The 17,537-nt window shown below is 42.1% G+C and overlaps 1 protein-coding gene across 2 annotated transcripts in view; it reads left to right on the forward strand.

Moving 5' to 3' along the window:
- Positions 1-17,537, forward strand: part of bnc2 (basonuclin 2) — a 174,886-nt gene that overhangs the window by 41,536 nt on the left and 115,813 nt on the right. The gene's annotated exons all lie outside the window — the stretch shown is intronic.

A 17,537-nucleotide genomic window follows, 5' to 3' on the forward strand; every position in this document is an offset into this window, starting at 1 on the left:
ACTGAGGAGTCCTATATTGATATTGTTTCTTTGAGTCACTGGCTGACTGCTGTCAACATGTGGCTCGTTCAGCCACCAGAGCCAGAGGGCACAAAAGCTCTGTTGGAGCCACTGTTGGCACAACAGAGGGCCGGGGGAGAGGGTGGCTCTCCAAAGTTATCTCTTTGAAAGCAAAGTGTGTGTGTGTGGTTGTAGATACAGGGAGTGTGTGTTGTTTTACGAGCGCTCCTTCCCATCTCGGCCGCCTATAGCTTTGCTTTTAGACTGTGATTAATAGGAGCCTGAGGAGGCTATCAGAGAAATGCAACTTTGCACAGCTATTAAATGTTTGCTGTGCTCTAAAATAGGGAACTCAAAACCCCCACCAATGGGATCAGTCTGTGTAAAACATGGCACAGTAGTATGCTTAAGCATGTATCATAGCTTGAATTATTATGTTTGATATTGTTTTGTGTGGAAAAGCTACACAGGAATGTAGATGGATTTTAGGATGGTACATTTAGTCCTGTGTTCTTAAATGAGTATGTGCAAACACATTTGAAGTTGCAGTAGAGCTGGTAGCGATTTGATTAATTTTTGGACATTCTCTTTTCTTACTCAACCCTGCCTGACATGCTGGTCCCATGGTCTATCCTGTGACTGTCTCTGCATGAATTTGTATTTGCAAAAGTGTATATGTGTGTGTAGATATGAGTGTAAGTGTGTGTGTGTGTGTGTGTGTGTGTGTGTGTGTGTGTGTGTGTCTGTGCGCGTGTGTGTGTGTGTGTTTGTGTGCCAAGCCCCTGTGCCCTCCCCTGTCTCCACGCCTGGATGCTAACCGCTAGTGAAGGCTAGCCAATTATCCCCAATCAAGCTACCCTCTCTGGAACTGGCGCGAGAGGAAGCTCCCACTAGAGCTTATACTAGTCATTATGGGGCACATCCTGACATTAACTTTCTTCTTTTCCTCCTTGACTTCATCTCTCCTCTTTCTTTCTTTCTTTCTTTCTTTCTGTCGTTCTTTCTTTCTTTCGTTCTTTCTTTCTTTCGTTCTTCCTCTTTCTTTCGTTCGTTCTCTTTCTTTCTTTCTTTCTTTCCTGCTTTAATTTTTCTTCCTTTCTTTCTTTCTTCCTTACTTCTATTTATTTACTCCTCTTCAGCTTTGTCCCTCACTTTCTCTCCCTTACTGAAGGCCTGATGGAGCCATTGCTAAAGCAAAGCAGCAATCAAACACACAAACTAAAAGCACATGGGTGCTAATTCAGGCCTTCCTAATAATACATTAAGGAAATTTGGGGTTGATGATGGAGGGGAGAACCATAAGCCACGCGTGACGTCATTTACAAAGGAAGAATTACTGTTTTTTTGTGTGTGTCAACTGTAGATACATAAAGCCCTGCATAGCTTGAAAGATTGTGTGTGTGTACCTACAGGGTATAAGGCAGGGAGGCAGCGAATTCTGGGAAATGTCACCCCCACACACACTTCTCCTCCCCTCTAGAGACTGAGAGACAGATTGGACTGAAATCAACTCAGGTAATTTACGCGCATAGAGACAGTGATTAACTCTCCCTCTGTCTGTGTTTCTACCTTTTTCTTTCTTTTTAAAAAACTTTTTCTGGCCTCTCCAACTTTCTGAAAACTTTGCTCAGGGAAACACAAGACCTAATTTGTGGTCCCTGGTCCTGCTCAGTCAGAGGGCTTCACATGTTTGATGGGAACTGCGGGGTGACATTGCCTTGTCTGTGCTCAGCCAGATCAGCAGACAATGAGAGGGAGAGGAAGAGACCAGGCGAGGTGTGGTGCCTGTAGGTGATCTACTTCATTCTGCTCCTGTCTTGTCATGACAGGACCGGCATTAAATGGAAAGACTCAGTGGCAGAGTAGTGACAGGCCCAACCCTCCATCCTCCCACTGGGTGTGTGTGTGTGTGTGTGTGTGTGTATTGGTGTGCGTGTGTGTGTGTGTGTGTGTGTGTGTGTGTGCGTGTGTGTGTGTGTGTGTGTGTGTGTGTGTGTGTGTGTGCGCAAGCCAGCTTGCAAGCTTCCATATGCATATTTTTTTGTCGCTCATTGGGACCTGACAACTGAATGGCACTTGAATGGCACTTTTTCCCACTGCTCATCAAGCAGTGGCCATGTTATGTTAATAACAGTTGTAGCTGTGTGCAATAAAATTCACTTTCATTTAATTTCCATATATAGTACTTATGTGTCAAAGAGCATGGGGGCGTGTGCACAGCTGCACAGTTGACATCAGCTTATTAATCATCTCGATCATTGCACCATTTTGAACATTTCACCACATCATAAATGTCATGGAGGGTAACATTTCTCACCAATCAGCTTTTACATGTGAGATCAATGGAAAGGTGAGATCAATCTAAGCTGATGACAATCGACACCCCTTTTTTTTCTGTGTGTGGTGTTCAATATACACTTCAGACACAACCTCGTGTGTGTGTGTGTGTGTGTGTGTGTGTGTGTGTGAGTGAGTTTGGGGTTGGCATGAAGCACAATTTTAAAGATAAGCTTTTCTAGCTATGCTCCCTCCTCTCCTGATCTCTGTCTCTATTGCAAGCCAATTAGGTGTGTCTTTTAGCAGAGATTTGGAGTATTAGTTGAACATCAGCACCCTTCAATGTTGAAAGGCACATCTCAAATTAGTGAGCACCACACACTTCCCCCCTCATGCGTAGCCTATCACCATCTTTCCCTTCTTTGCTCCTGTGAAGACACAGAGGCCCCCAGGGCCCTGAAATGTCTCTACATGCTGGAAATTGAATCAAACGGCATCAATCAGGAAACCCTTTCCCCCTCCCTCCCTTTCACTCCTTCTTTCTCTTCTCTTTCTTTTTTTGTCGGTGTTTGGTGTCTCTAAGCAATCTGCCAGGGTTTATAAACAGCACCACTAGGAAGCGTAATTGGATATGAAGTGAAACAGAAATACTATGAAGCATTTTTTAGGACTGCTGATGCTCTGGATTAGTGTTCGTTTATCAAAGTCAGATTGCAGGCGACACTTTTTTATTTTGCACATTACCAGGTATTCTATCGGCTGAATGTCGTATAAACACTGTCCCGCTGACACACTCAGATGCACACACACACACACACACAGTGATATTATTATCCTCCTCTTCCGTGGCTCTCTGCTGTAAAATGAGTTTGCCCCAACTCCATTAAAACCCGCGCCAGCCTCTCCCTTGACGCTGCCGGCCTATTTGCATGTGCTAGTGAGCCACTCCACGGAACGAAGGATCTCCTCTCTTCCTCCTCTCCTCCTTCACTCCGTCCCACTGGAATGCACGATAAGTGGGCAGATGACATTCACGGAGAAAGACTGCAATAAAGTGACTCTCCCTCTACCGCCTCCTCTCCCCTTTTCTCTCCCTCCATCACACCCTCCTCTCTGTGCCACCCCATCAGAGGCAGAAAGGGGATATTGCGAATGACACGGGCAAATCAGCTGTAAATGGGCACTAATTTGATTGACATCTGGGCTGCTGTCATCGAGGCGGGCGAGGACAGGCCGCAGCCAGCAGACAGTAAGAGGTGTTTACCCAGTGCACAAAAAGCCAGCTTTCAACTTAATCACTTCTTGTCCGGTGGGCACTCCCTCCTCGTCCCTCTCTGCCTCTCATTCACTGCCGCTGTATCTCCCTCCTCACCTCCCGCCACCCACCGCCAACCAACTTGCCAGATTTTAATTGCGTGTGTCCTTCCTCTCAGTGCAATTTTCCCATTACCGCTACAAGAGCAGCCGCACAGCCCATCTGAAGCGAGATTGTCTCTGAAATATGTACCTCCAGGTTAACCCTTCGCTAGCTTTACATCCAGCCTCCTGCAAACACAGGCTGCATGGTGGAGATGGACAGTGTGTTACGTATGTTGAGGGTTTGGGCTTTAGTAAAGAGATGGCATCCGACTCCGTCTTTCACAGAAGAGACAGACTTTTGCTTGTTTTTATGCAATTTGGGTCACAGTTTTCAATACTGGACTGCTATTCCTTTGTGACAAAATATATCAGTTGCATTTTTGTGAAAAACAAAAGTTTTAACTTTGTTTTCTTTTTTCCATGTGGTCCTGCTGCTGTGTCACCGCTCCAAAGGTAAGTTTTGTTTCTTTCTTTTGTTTTTGTTCTCCCTGCAGACACGTAAGCGATAGGGCCTCAGAGCTCACTACTGTTAGCTCCCGTGCTAGGTTAAGCATGGCTAAAAGGCACCAACGTGCATGTTGACTCACTTGCCATACACACATACATCTCCAGTCACAATCAAAGCATGTTTAATTCAGAGCATCAAGTCTCCTTCTCCCTTTCTCATTCCACCCCACCACACTTCTTTATTTATGTCTGTGATGTTGGATTATGCCCACAGCAATGCCCAGGGCAAACAGCATAGGCACCCATGGCAATGAAATGCTAATAAGTGCTGTGTCATTTCAGCACACACAATTCACAAAGGTTTTTTTTTTGTGTGTCCATGTGTGCATGCACAGGCATGTGTACATGTGTTTATGTTTGAATGAGTGTGTGTGCATGAGATTGTGCATAAACTAAATGTAAGAAAGATCAAATACATTAAGTAATAAAATAGATAAAATATATATTTTTATTCTGACAAAGCAAACTGAACTGTGAACACTGGCACAAATATCGAGACCCCATTTTTTTTTTTTTTTTTTAAACAGCACTCCCTAAAAAATAGGAGGTGTGTGCGTGTGCACTGGGCACTACATTGCACAGGCGAAGTGTCATTTCCCTCACATAAAGTGATTTCTTTTTCCTCATTTACGCCTCTTTGGTAACTTTGTGACTTGCACAAGTGAGAAGAGAGGTACAGTAAGATATGTGTCACTGGCAATATAGCAGGGCACAGCAGTTTCGCACCAATCACAGTCATTGCGACTGCCCTAAAGTGCACAGTGCAATGTACACGGCACATACAACAGTCTTTTTCAAAATTCACACAAAACCTTTTTCAGTTGGTTAACTCCTTATAAAGCCATCTGAAGGTAGCAGGTATGTTTTAAATCTTCAGCCTCTGATCTGAGTGACCTACTTTGTCAAAGAGAATTTGTGCACGCCAGCTGCACTGATTAAATTGAGCATAACCACCACAAGTTTGACGCAAAATGACCACATGAATTTTTGTGCTGGTTTTCACTAGATATACTGCAACATCACTCGAAGGGTTTAGTTAGAGACATTCAAATGTCTCAAAATGCACTAGACGCACACCATTCATTCACTACCATTAAACATTTTAAGACAATTCAAACTTCTCTGTCCTCAGCTTCATCCAAAAACAGCAGGTTAGCTGAGCGAAAAGGATTTTAAGCTGTATTCATTGACCTCTTTTCAACATGTCTGGTATTTTTAACTGCCAGAGAGGTAGACCTGTGGCTGAAATACCTTTCATAATGTGGTAGGAGGAAATCATGGCTGTTAGAAAAATGGTCTTAAATAAATTTCATCATGGTGTAACTAGAAACATTAAAGAAAATTCATCTATTTGTGTATCATAAACAGGATCATTAAGGGAATAGTCACTTGACAGTATGCCATCATGAACATGGTTATTCTTGGGCATAGACACATGCCAAATGCAAATAAATGCAACTTTAATAATCACTTAAGTAAAAAGGAACCAAACCACGGCCTCTGTGCTTTACACTTGACTCTGCTCTAAGCCCTTGATTCACAAAATCAGAGCCCAAGACTTGATTTACTAAGAACAAGTATGAAACCACCCTAATTTGTTGCCCAAATTAACTAAAAATGAGTATGTACTAGCCCTGAAGCCCTCTACTAGCCCTCAAATGACTTGAAATAAACAAGAAACTTGTATGAAATGTTAATTAACGGTTTTGCCATAGATTTACGCATGTCAGGTACAAATATGGTACAATTATATTTTTGGAATATTTTTACAACAACAGTAGAACAGCACTGTTGCCTGGTGGACACGAATTGTCATGAATGACCTGGCTTAAACATAGAGTGTGTATTTAGCTTCTTAGAGTGTGATTGAAGCACACACACTAAACTCGTATGTTCAGATATTTAAATTACTTATTTTGGGGTTTGTGTAGTTCTTGATTTTCTTTATCGTGGATTTATACAGTTTTCTTCTCTTTTTGAATGTGAAAATTGAATTATTTCATGCTAGTTATTAGACAGTGATATCTGCTATCACACAAAACTCTCCTCCACTGAGGAGCACTGTTTGACTTCTGCCTCATTGTGTTAGCCTGACAGTGTCCTGTAAGGACAATATTTCACTATTGCATAAATATATTGAATAAACATTGCACAGGGGTGTTGCATTTTTTGTCGAATAGTTTACAATCACACTTTATGCAATAATACATTACATGTCTTGTGTTTCCTGGAGGGGTGTGCTGGGAGGAAAAGCAGGGGGGTGGCATTCGGGACTCACTACCCTGGGGTCAAATCTGCATTAGATGGAGAAAACTGTATACACACACATGCCATTAAAGGTATAAGAGCATGTTTTCGCTTTGTACAAACTCTCCTCAGTATAAAGAATACTCTGGATTTTTTTCAAGAAAGTTGGAAGAGATAAATCCAGGATGTGTGCGAGTGAGGAAACATGGTTGTCCATTAGTCAGCTTCTGTGATAGTTTAAAGAAGCCACCCCTGGCCCTTAATGGCTTCTCCGCGATAATTGCTACAATACCTCCTGTGTTACTATTCATTCCTACGTGACATGCTTTTGCTGGAGCCACTGCTGTACATGTCCACATCCTGGTTCTAGTCAAAGCATCTCTGAGGAGCACTGTGCTTTACAAGTGTTGCTCTAATAGAGAGGGTCCAGGTAAAGATGGGATTCTGAAAAGAAAGGGCTTTTTTGCTGCTTCAGTCTCTTTCCTGCCCTTTACCACATTTCTTTAGCTCATCTCCTCATGCACTCCTTTACTCTCTTGGCTGCAAGTTGTATTGATATAGACAGTTACAGGCAGTCAATGTGTGAAGGGCCACGTTTCTCATGCCTACTCTTCGGATAACACAAAAATACATCTAATGGTTTGATTATGCTAAATGTTTTGGAGATGCTTTGGGTTTCTTGATAAAGTTCTGGCCTTTTACCCATTGTCACACAATGAAATAGCCTATTTCTCTACCAGCTTGTGTCACTATAAAGGTCCTTATTCTTATGTGATGGTGTGTGTGTTTATGTGTGTGTGTGTGAGAGAGAGAGAGACAGGGATGAATGGAGAGTCTCACAGGTCCTCCAACTCAGCCCAGGTTAATGGAAGCCATTATCACACACAGCTACTCTGTCTGTACAATCAGAGCCTCTCTCTCTACGGGAGGCACTTTGTCTCTCTCTCTCAGACACACACACACACACACACACACACACACACACACACACACACACACACACACACACACACACACACACATAAGGAATATATTTGTGCCATATTCTTCTTCAGCCCTCCCTACTTGTTTAGCTTCCTACTGTACAAGCTGTTCCTCAGCCTGTGCAGGAGAAGCTAATTGTTTTAGCATGTAGCTGCCACTCTTATTTTGAGCACTGAGGAACGCTAGGGGTCATTTTACTGCGATGAGTCAGAAATTGTTAGCTAGCAGGCCTGACTCAAATCCCCCCACTTTCTCTTTTATTCTGCTCACCAGTTTCTTTTTTTCACTTCCTGAACCTAGAAATGCTTTCATATCAAGCAACAAATGTGGCCCAACAAACAGTTTTTCTTCTTAAAAAGGAAAAGAAACAAATGCTGCAGTGACATAGATTTGCCTGCTACATTTGCTGCGAGGCACAAGGCAGCATCAAACATTTAGTGATATGTGAGGCACACTTAAAAGAGCTTAGCAGTTGTTTGCTGTGAAAAATTTTGGACAGTTTTGTTTATATCCATGCCACTGAGCAAGAGGTGTAAAAAATGTAGTGATGTCTTTGAAAAAGAAACATGCTATCCTCCCACAGTGGCTTTATTGCTGAAGGCACAGAGAGGTGAAATGTCATATCCAGTCTATCTCTGTATCTCTTGCCACGTTTATTTAAAGTTGCTATAATCGATGTTTTTACAATAACAATGTGTTATTATATTATTATTATGTTGAACAACATAACGTTACTCAGCAGCATGTTGTTTAGCTCACTCCATTTGCGCAGATAGGTGTGGTTTAAGAACAAACAAACAAACAAAAAAACAAGATGTTTGTATCAGCCTATGATAAAATTTGGCTATGACCAAGGCCGGATATACCAACCATCCCAAAGGCCCGAGAACCCCAGGGGCCTTAAAAGCTCCAGATTCACTGTATGTGTATCACACAGGGTTCAAATAATAATAGTAAGTGCTGAGTAGAATTATTTTTCTCAGAATATGCACAGTGCACCTCAGTTTCTACTTTTTAATCTGATGAACGAAACGCTCAATGAGAAGCTGCACGGAAGCACGAGTTGCATCATGACCTAAGATCTCTGTAGTTGTGTGTGTTTGTGTGTTTGTGTGTGTATTGTTGGATACATTTTTGTGTGCTTCAGTGTCAGTGTCCAGCTCCCCAACTGTAAGCAGCATGTGTGTCTGTGTATGCACAAATGCCACTTTCTCTTTGTTGATCCCGTCTCAATCAGAGAGGAGACGACCCATCACAAAAGCCACAATATTGTATTGTAAACACACATCCACAAACACACACACACACACACACACACACACACACACACACACACACACACACACACACACACACACACACACACACACACACAATCACAGAGAAACGTACATGAAGCAGTAACCCTGCGTTCCCCTGTAAACAGTTTACAGTGCCTTCTCTTTCCCTTACGCAGACACAGGCCAAAGCGTCAGTGTTGTGTTCAGCTAATCCCACTGTTTAGGCTTTGTTGGCGGCCTCTGGGTACGACTATGCACTGCATGTCCTGAGAGAAAAAGTGTTTCATTTGTGTGCCTGTTTGAGTATGTCACACACATTAAAGACCCCCCTCTTTACCTCCCCACCCTGCAATAATCTTCATCTATATCAATCTTATAGCTTGTTTGGGTTCTGTCTCTCCTCCACCAATCCCTCTGCCCCTCCCAAACCCCATTTGTTTAGCTGAGCTTGTGCTTGTTTTCTTGTTGCTCTCCCCTTGATTGAGGTTGACCCAGCCATCTTCACAACCCCACTGTATACACACACACGCGCACACATGCACACACACGCACAGACACACACACAGACACACACACACACGCTCACAGTTCTTGACTGTGTGTATAGACACCATGTGGTTTTGGCTTGCTTTGTGTAGCGACGGCCAAAGGTAGGAAATGCTGTTTAGATTACGTGCGTTCTGATGTCCTTTCAGGCCTTGTTCCTGCTGGATCACAACCCGTTTGTACCACAGACCTCTCTAACACTACACGCGGAAACACCAGTGGTTTAGGGTTAGGGATAGGACAGTGGAGGTTTCTGTTATAGGATTTTACTAACCTCCTACCACATCCTTTGTGTGACTCTGTGACTTTGACCAAAGGAAAAGGATTAGCGTTGGTGGGGAATGCATTATTTTGAGAAAAAAATGTATGTATTTTGTGTCTATGCCTCTGCTGAACTCTTTATCCCTTGTTGTAGATATGTTTTTTTTTGTGTGCATTTAAATTTTCCTAAATTTTTTCTTTTGTTTTCAGCTGGCACCGTAAACAGCTCAAATAAAAGCTTATTTGATAAACGTGTGGGTTTTGAACCTGATTTTTCATTTGATTTCCTTCGAGGTGCTCACGACTGCCAAACACTGTAGTCCAGCCAACTAGGGCACCTAAATAACAATAATCAGAAGTAAAGAGCTGACATCTGATGCCTGCTCTATGTTTTAATAGTGGAGAAAGGGAAAGAGTTTTGTCCATAAAGTCAGTGTGGTCCCCTTATTTTCTCTCACCAGGCAGTCCTTAGCTGTGAATTTTTCCACGTAATCAAAAAAGAATCAGACACCCTGGTCTAAAGGCTCACAGGCCTCGGTGTGTGATGTGTGTGTTGTGTGTGTGCAGGAGTACATGTGTGTGTGGCAGTGGGTGCTGAAAAACGATAATTGCAGGAATATGCTGTTTTTGCCATATTCTTTGCTCTAGACACGGTAGGTTTGACTGTTAGGTTCTGGTGTGACAGTCTCTTGTTTTTAGCTCTTTTGTGGTAAAATCCACCTTCTTTGGGATCGGAAGGTTACACTGGCTCTCTGTTTAATAGCTCTTCTCTGCTGTTAAAGGAGAAAAAATTATCGATGTTTTCTAACAGACTCACTGAAATTATTGACTGTTTGTGTGGTTGTTTTATCCTGAATTTAAAAAATGTCAAATTTACAGCTAGTTGCCACATTTATTCCATCTTATATTTTCCTATCAAAAATAAATCTCGTCAAAAAACCAATCTGCAATATGTTATTTCAATTATTTCAAGAAGTCTCTCTCATCTTGACTTTCCAAATAAGACATTAAATCTGTTTTACAGTTAAAACTGACAAGAAACGAGTGTGAAAAGTGGTTTTCATTGTTGTCACATTAATGTCCCAGAGATCTAAGAGAAAAACTATTTATTTATTTTCTCTTGTTTAAAAAAAATCAGACCAATCTTAAAAGGGTACTCCAGAGATTTAGTATTGCACTTCAGTGAAAATTGGAAACTCATGCGAGACAGATTAAAAAAAAAAAAAAAAAGGAAAATTGTCAAAATTGAAGCAGCAGAGATATCCTGAGTACTAGTACATGGCTCAAGCTCAAAAAAGACTCTGTCCTTCACTGCCCATAATGCAACAGGCTTTGTGTTGACAGTTTTAAGTCTCAATCTCAAACTGCGATAACCCAGAAATTGTGAGGGTAATTGTCTCAGACTTGACGAAACTCCTCCAGCATCACAGAAGACACACTGTCCGACCGATTTCACAGGTTGGAGTAGTACTCCACGTGACAAATAAACTCAGTGTCATGTGTAAAATTGATAAGACTGCCACTTTAAAACTAAACAAGAAAAACAATCAATGCTGAAACTTTATCTAAGTAAGAGCAGTAATTTAAAATATAGTTTGACGGGAAGATCACTGCATAAGTATTTAAAAAAATTACATTATATTAAAAAATTCTTGAAACAATGAAATTAAAGGACTAAGCTTGTATACAAAGGATTTTTTTCATTCATTTCATTTTTATCATGTAAAAAAAAAGTTTCAAAAAAAGTTTCAAGAACCTTTATCTCATATTTCTGTAGCTTCCTCGTCTTTTTTTAAAAACTAGTTATTAGGACAGATATTGTTTCATAGTGGTCTGAATTTTACAGTACTTTAAATATTTTTTTGCTTATCTCCTTAGTTTTTTTTTATACTAGCAAATTTCTTTGAATTAGATAATATTTTGCTTGTTTGTGAGAGGGGATTTTCTGCAGTGAAAGTGAAAATAAGTTCAACTGCAGATGACGCAAGCAGATGAGAGACAGATAAGAGGGCCAGAAAAACAAGCATCAGATAAATGAAAAAAATTGCACTGTTGGTATAGGCTGTTTTTGTGTTTATGTGAGGGTGTTTCTGTGAGGCTGTGTACAAAAAGTGTGTGATGTGATGAGATCAGCAAGAAGCGGCAGAGACACCTCCCCTACACTTGTCTCAGTGGTCCCAGCATCATTACCAGCACCACCGCGGTACGCTGCCTCATCTACTGTGGCAACTGATACAGTGACAGCCACTCCTCCAGGACACACACACGCGCGCGCACACACACACACACACACACACACACACACACACACACACACACACACACACACACACACACACACTGTTCAACAAACAGCAGCAGTTTTCCCTATGGGTCCTCCTCATTGAGGCTCCAGTCTATAGCATGTGTGTGGTGGCAGCGGCATGATAGGTACGATAGTTATTTTCGATAGCAGACCTTCTGTAATGTTTAATGTTTATGTTCAGATAATGAAATATTGTGTCACACCTGAGCTTTCTTAAAGATCTGATCAAGTCAGGAGAGGGCAGTCAAGTCTTTCTGTCTGTTGTTTTGTAATTTGCGAGCACACACACCCACACCTGGACAGCATACATACATGCACATTCTTGTTCTGCCACTTGACTGGAAATCTTCAACTAACCCCACGTGCCTTTGATTTGTGAGCTCAGCCGAGTCAGTCACACAGGCTCATAGTCATTTAAAATTACTGCTCAGGTGGGAGGCATGGATGTGTGTGTGTGTGTGTGTGTGTGTGTGTGTGTGTGTGTGTGTGTGTGTGTGTGTGTGTGTGTGCGTGCGTGTAAGGTAGCCTCTGTGACTTCATTCATTTTAGTGGCTGAAAACTTAGCCCACACCTGTTCAACTTGCCATGGTAACGTTCTCAAGTGGTCTTACTCACATTAACGCTTTGAACCTCAAACGCACACAGTCACACACACAGTCCATCTGCTATTTAAACTCCAGTAGAACCCAGTAAAGTTAAGATTCATTTTTATGTAGTTGGCTCTTTTGCTGTCCAAGTTCAAGGCTCTGGGCTGCTATGAGCTTTTGCACCTAGTAAAGTGGCTGTAACTGGTTTAAATGGCAAAACTGATTTCCTCTTTAAATAATTCAGATTCAAATTATAGTATCTCCCATTCTTCTTACCTGCTCCTTCCATCTGAACTGTCCTATTAAATTAGTATCTTTTATTTCCATCTTCTCTCTCTGTCTTCCAGACTGCCTCTCTCACTCTTTCTGCTCTGTCTGTGTATGAAATGGTTTAAGTTGATTTATGATATGTATGGAGAAAAAGGGAAGATTTGATTTTTTTCTTTGTTGCTGACATGAGAGGTAGTGCATGACAGTCTAATGTAGCCACAACCACATGTGGTTACATATACTGTACCTAATACTGTATGTTTTCTTTTAGCACTGGAGCAGAGGATGACTATTGTTGTCCTTTTCAGACCCACTGCTATTAATCATGTGTGCATGTGTCTGTGGGTGTCTATGTGTCACTAAGAGAGAGAGCACGAAATAGTCACTGTATGGTGAAGGAAACTGGAAATACATCAGACTAGAGCCTACACTGTTGTGTCCTGAAATATACACACTCACGGTCATACAAGAGGAAAAAAGAAAACATGGATCTGTGACTGAGGTACTACGCTGCTTTATTTCGGTAGAGCATATTTGAAACTACATTCGGACTTAAATTTGAGTGTACAGTACATTTGGACGCAAATTACTTAGCAGCATTTTTACCTTGAAATGCACAGGCCTGTTCAAGCTCATGAGTGCAGGAGCCACTCATAGGCCACATACAGTAATCACATTTTTACCCATTGATGAAGTACTGCAACACATTATTCTCTAATTTGTGGATGTTAAACTAGTGCAGTCAGTATTTTTATTTTACATTCCAACGGAATCAATCAATGATGCTTTTAAAACATGGAGGATATCTAATACCCTATTTAGTGACTATGGAAACCTATATAAATGGTAAATAGTAAATATATTAATTTTTCTTACCTGCTGGCATGAACTCTTGCCAAGCAATAGCTGCTGTAACCAACAGAAGGCAGATAAGCGATGGAAAGACATATGTTGGAGAGAATTTCTGTAAAAACTAGTAAATTAGGACTGGTAGAGGAAACTGGGTACAAGGTAGGACTGAGTTGAAATACTGTCATCAGTTTAAATTTACCTCTCAGAAAGACAAGAACATCAGTGGACGCAAGTCACGCTCTTTTCAGAAAAGTCTGCATCTGCAAGATATTTTCCACTAGGATTCAAGTAGATTTGCTTCAGATTTACAAAATAACAACTTGACAACTGCCCCTAAGAAGCTCCCTCATTTACCAAAGCCTATCAACCACAACACAACTGTCCTCTAGGCTGCAGGTGGGCAAACATGCACGGGTTGTTTGGAGATTTTCATGCGACTGTTTCTTCTATATTTGTACGTAAAACCTTTCGTAACAATTACATTTTTTTTCTCTGCTATTTTGAAGCCACCTTCTGACAGGAGTTGGATCAACCATTTAGTTTCTTTGACACGCAGGTACACACAATACGTTCTTGAGTTAAAGGAGGTGTGAGCATCAGCCCCTCTGCCAGCTCCCATAACACCATACTGAGTAGGTTCCCATAGCTGTTTACATATATCTTCGCAGAAGGTCGTCAACTCATGCAGTAGCTCTGTGCCCTGTGCTTTGGTTTATGACAGACTTCATGAAAACGGGATTCAGTGCTTAAATACATGCAAACTTTGTAATGCTTTCACACATGCACTACAACCCTGAACCTATGTAGACATTACCCGGAGGAGCTGTATGTGAGAATGCAAATGTCCAAATCAGTTGGACCGGACATTAAACAGACTTTACCCTGTCAGCTAACTAGTACAAAGTCTGTGCAATGTCCGATGCGTGAATAGAGCAGGTAATTTTCCGTAGAATTCACAGCGTGCGAGTGGGCGTGTTGAGGAAGTTTCTTTCACGCGACTGGCGTGAAACTGGAAAAATACAACCATCGAAGCTGAAGAAGAAGGGTCGTTGCAGCGTACTTTTTGCATCATGTCCTGCCTCCTGCACGCTCTACCCAGGCGCCACCCCTCGCCTAAACCAAATGGAGTGTCTGACACGGTCCGTCTCCTGTTGTGTGCTACATTTGTGGCAGGGCAACTCTGGAAAATGTCCGGACGTGATTCACTGGACATTGTCTGGACTTATAAAAAAAATGTACACTAACGCTCGTCTGGAGAGCTAGTGTAAATTTATACAGTGTAAATTACTGTTTTTCTAGTTTTTTTTGAATGGTGGATTTTTATGGATAAGTGTCTGCTTTTACATTCCAAACTGTGTGTATGTGTGTGACCATGGACGGGTCCTATATGGAAGCAATTACTGGCAGCGAGGGCCCTCAGACACCCACAGTGCCTCTCACTCTGGGCCAAACGGAATGTATCTCCCTCCCCCTTTCTCTTTCTTTTTCTCTCTCTGTCTCTGCCTTTCTCTCTCTTTCTCCCTCTGTCTTTTTTTACTACCTCTCTCTTTCTGTACTTCTCTCTCTTCCCCTCTTTCTCTCTCTGGACTAAATTACTTTCGTATGAGCCCCAACAAAGGGGCAAGGTGAAACCCCTTTCTTTTTTTTCTTTTTTTTTTTACTGGGAACAAAAACCCCAGCCATATTTTAATTCACATCACATATTTCCAATTTGCGCAAACAAGCCCTGAAAATACCAGCGCTAATTAGACTAAACCTAATGTGCCTGTGTGTGTGTGTGCATGTGTGTGTGTGTGTGTGTGTATGTGCTTGCATGTGTGTATGCTCCATGAGCAGAGAGGCCATCTCCAGTTGCATTACTGTACCCCCTTTGGGTGCTGTGCTGGCTAGTTAGTATGCGCAGCCAGAGCCATGTAGGATGTGAGTTTTTGGGGGGTCCCTGCATCATGTGGTTTGGGTGGAGGCGAGCTGTTACGGTGGCCGTTATCCTTCCTCCACATCTACCAGTGTGCATGTGAGTCTGTGTGTATGCGTGTATGTGACTTTTTATGTAAAGGTAAGCTTGTTTTTTCTGGGGATCCTAATTCAAAATTTAATGCTTGAAACACCAGAAAAAATTGAATTAGGAGTAAAACATCCACTGAAAAAAGAAAAGCCACAGATAAACTGGCAGGGAGCAGTGACAGGATTGCAGTTGTCAGGGTTTGGCAAACTGTTGTCACCCCCCTCTCTTGTTACAGTAAAGAAAAGCTCAATGGAGGAATATTGTCAGCGCTGCCAGCGGTCTCTCTTCCTCTGTCTGTGGGAACTGAAAAGTCGGTATTTGCCATGTGTATATCCCTCCAAACTGACTCTAAATGAGATAAATAAGTTCAGACTAAATTGGCAGCTTGCGTCCAAAGTGATTATTCTTCCCTTAATGTCTCCTCATTGGAATGGGAGAAGACTTGGCCTGCAAGGGAATACCGCGGGGTGTGGCAAGGCGGTCTTTTCCAACACAAAGAAGTGACGAGTGATGGCAGCCAGAGTTTACTTGTCAAGATTTTTAAACACACACACATGCACATGCAGCCCTTTTCTCTTCAAACAGTTTGTCTCTCAGTCCACACTCCTCCAAACTTGGCCCATGACAGGGCCTTACATTCCCTTCCCATGAGTCCTAGCGTGGCTAGTCAGCAGAAGGACCCCAGATTGTGCTGGCTGCGTCGCCGCCTGCCTCGTTTGGGAGCGTGCCTGGGCCCTCCGTCTCAGTAACCTTGGTTTGCCCCCTCTGTTTGTGAATTCCTGCCACTCCAATGGGACCACACTGTCCCCAGCAAAATGCTTTCTGGCAGTGGGCAGCTGGACAGAGCGGTGGGAAAGTGAACTGAAAGCTCAGATTGTCTGTCAGGCAAATAAATAAGGCACGATTGTGGTGTTTCACCTAAAAGTAATTTAGTGCGACTGTTGGACAAAAATAGACGAAAAGCTGAGAGATGGAGTGTGTCTGTTATTTGTAAGACCCTGCCAGGTCAAGAGTCACGAATAAGTGATATTTGATCGGTCACAGTTTCAGATACGCATAATTACCAGTTAAGAAAAAGACATCTTATTTGATCAGATTACAGGCACTTACCGCCTTGGTCTGATACAATCATGGTTATGATTGGTGCTTTAAGTTGAGCTAAGTGTTGTGATTGGTTGCAAGGTTGCGATAGGTGAGTTTTCAAAGCCTCAGATTTCATTCTGTGGCGATGCTTTGTGTCTGCCAACACCCAGACTCTGGAGTGTTTAGCCTTCACTGCTAGTTCTGCTGTCTAAGGAATTTCATGGGCTTGAGTAATTTTTAGTTATGTCTCTCTCTCTCTCTTGGTTTCTTTACTCTCTCTCTCTCTCACTCTTTCACTCCTACTTGTTTAAAATCATAGTTATTTGTGGTGTGGCGCTGGTTTTGTGGTTTTCGGAACGGCTATATTATTCCAGTATTAAGTATCGAGTCTTTCACCATAATGTTATAAGAGGCTTCCATGGCTTAAAATATTATATTACTTAAAATGGTATAAATATTAGTATCCTCCCAGTATTTTTCAAGGTCTTATTTCAATAGAGTCACAGTCTGAGGCTTAAATAATCTACTGTATATTCTAATGTTCTTCAGGTGAAACTCCACCGATTTTACACATCACCATCTGCTGACAGGCCTTGGGTAGTGCTACCGTACAAGTGAAAAAAAAAAGTTGTATTAAGCCGTTTATGATTTCAGGTGGACCCAAGTGATGTCATTTGAGTCGGCATCAGTTGAGGTGGCAGACTACAAGTTGGAAAATAAAAACTTCTGGGGTTGTGGAGTTAGCAAGAAGTGAGCTTACCAGACGTCCAGCCTGCTCCTCATCTCTGCTTGAGGCTAGCGGCTCGAGGCTACATTAACTGCTACTAGTGTAAAACACCTGAATCTCCAACCAAACTACCTGTGGTTGAGTTGAATTGTGGGTAATGAATGCACCAGATCTCGACAAGGACAATGATTTTTTTAAACTATCCATATGAGTCGGACAGTGTTAAGAGTGCAATGCTAAATCAGTG

Source organism: Xiphias gladius, chromosome 15, assembly GCF_016859285.1.
Source record: "Xiphias gladius isolate SHS-SW01 ecotype Sanya breed wild chromosome 15, ASM1685928v1, whole genome shotgun sequence".
In the NCBI taxonomy this organism is placed as follows: Eukaryota; Metazoa; Chordata; class Actinopteri; order Istiophoriformes; family Xiphiidae; genus Xiphias; species Xiphias gladius.